The sequence below is a fragment of the Suncus etruscus genome, chromosome 16 (assembly GCF_024139225.1).
Source record: "Suncus etruscus isolate mSunEtr1 chromosome 16, mSunEtr1.pri.cur, whole genome shotgun sequence".
NCBI lineage: Eukaryota > Metazoa > Chordata > Mammalia > Eulipotyphla > Soricidae > Suncus > Suncus etruscus.
Window position 1 is genome coordinate 26,495,179 of NC_064863.1, and position 2,413 is coordinate 26,497,591.

At 36.5% G+C, this 2,413-nt stretch overlaps 1 non-coding gene across 1 annotated transcript; it reads right to left on the reverse strand.

Moving 5' to 3' along the window:
- Positions 1-1,118: 1,118 nt before the first annotated feature.
- On the reverse strand, positions 1,119-1,225 carry LOC126032885 (U6 spliceosomal RNA). Its single transcript, XR_007504045.1, has one exon. It is a non-coding gene; the product is annotated as a U6 spliceosomal RNA (small nuclear RNA).
- Between the last annotated feature and the right edge of the window lie 1,188 nt (positions 1,226-2,413).

Genomic DNA, 2,413 nt, shown 5'->3' on the forward strand with positions numbered 1-2,413 from the left:
ACGACCTGCTTACAGGACATGGCTTCCTGCATTGCCCTTTCATGGTGAGGTGAAATGAGAAGACACTCCACATCATGACTTCAATGTAGGATATGCAGATTCCAGAATCTTTAATACAGAAACATGATACCAACAACAGAGACCGTGTGAAAAGTGTGTTGGTACTACAGACAATGCCTTGGATCGGATGATAACTTGCCTGAAGCCTAGAGTTGGTCTTATGCCAGGAAACTTCAGGGGTAGGATCTCTTTGTATTTAGGCCAAGGTTATTCCTTTCCATGCCTGTCATATTTTGGTGGGCCTATGCAAACAACAATTGCCACTCTAACACCGTTTTTACTGTGCTCCTTTGACACTAAACCTTAAAATGCACCCACTTAAAATTTGAGGTTAAATGCACATACTTAAAATTTGAGGTTAACTTAAACTAATATGCATGTACATGGAAATGTAAAAAAATACTATGCCTCTAATGTTTAAGGAGTTATGTAAGTTTTATGGCTTTAGATTGCCTTGTGTGCTGTTAAGAAATATTATAATGTGCTACAATCTGGGGACTCGAGGGACAAAGTAATTGTACATGGATTCTGTTTTATTTATCTTAACGTTCTTTGGCTGAAAGTTCAAAGTTAAGATATCAGCAAGGGGACTTCTTCTGAGAATTATGTTATGGCTGATTGTCCTTCCACTGTAACTTTACCTTGTCCTCTTTCTTTGCATCTTTTGTTCTCATAATTCAAAATAAAAAAATTTAAAAAAATCCACATAAAAGTTATAGTATAAACTCTTCTTTTTTCTCAAACACATTTTATTGTATCCCTATATGAGATGTACCTTCACAAAATGCTGTGAAATCAAGCACAAATAATTTTAAAGGTGGTTATTTTCATTACTGTAATGTTGTTATTGAACATAGAAATTTTCTTAAGTATATCATCACTTGTATATTTTTTAAAGTAGCCAAGATTTATTGTGGTGGGTAGGATGGAGTGGAGAGTAGAGATCAGGAGCCCACACCAAGGCGCTCAGGAGTGCAGTGCATGCCATTTGTCCAGAGGCCCACGATTCGGGATGTATTTGGCCCCACAGCCATCTGGGATGAGGCTCTTCTCAGTCAAAAAATATGGAACGCTTCATAAATTTGCGTGTCATCCTTGCGCAGGGGCCATGCTAATCTTCTCTGTATCGTTCCAATTTTAGTATATGTGCTGCCGAAGAGAGCACTATCACTTGTATTTTTAAAAACTTTAACCAACTATCTATTGATCCTTGAAAAATATTAAAGAGAATTTTTATTATAAAAGTAAAATATAAACAATAAATCTCAAATATTATAAAATGCTGAGTAAAGTGCTCTGTTATCTACAATTTTCTATACCAAGGGCCCAAGGATGCCATGCTGCTTGAGCCCTGGCATGCCAGAAATTACCAAGTTCAAACCTGTTGTGCTGGGGGTTCTGATGTGCTGAATCAATCAATATTGGATCTATGTGATATGATGAATTTAACAGGTCTGAACATGCAAAGCATGCAACATAAATACTGTATTATCTGTGCCCTAGTTAACAATTTATGATTCTGACCTAATTTTCCTTCTTTTTTTTCTGGTTTATTTAAGTCCTGAGGTTACAGAATTGTTCATAGTTGGGTTTCAGTCATAGACTATACACCATCCTTCATCAGTGCAACTTTCCCACTGCCAATGCCTCCCATTTTCCTTTACATCCTAAACCCCTTCCAGTTTCTGGGGCAAGCATTTTACTTCTCTCTCTCTCTCTCTCTCTCTCTCTCTCTCTCTCTCTCTCTCTCTCTCACAAACACACACATACACACACACTCAATTTGTTTCTTTCCTTTTTGACACTGTAGTCTACATTACTATTTGATGAAGGACTGCCATGTATGCCACTTCAACCCTATTTAGCAACCAGTTCTTGTCCAGAGTAATCATTCCAACTATCTTTGTCCAAGTAAACCCTTCTCAACTCTAACTACACTCATCACACTTTGTGCAAGCTTCCTACCATGAACTGGCCTTCATGGCCCTCAACTCTATTGTCTGCAGATAATATTATCATACTATATTTTACTTTTTTAATATCCCATAAATGAGTAATATTTTTCTATGTCTATACTCTAACTCATTTCACTCAGCATAATAATCACCATGTCCATTCCTTTATAAACAAATTTATGACTTCACTTTTTCTAATGGCTGCATAATATACCATTTTGTAGATGTACAATAGTTTCCTTAGACACCCATTTGTTGTCGGGCACCTGGATTGTTTCTAGATTCTGGCTATTTAAATTATGCTGTAATAAAAATTGGAATACAGAGGGCATTTTTGCATTGTGTTTATATGTTCTTTGCCTGTATATGCCTAGGAGATTTTTGAGAAATATCCATTT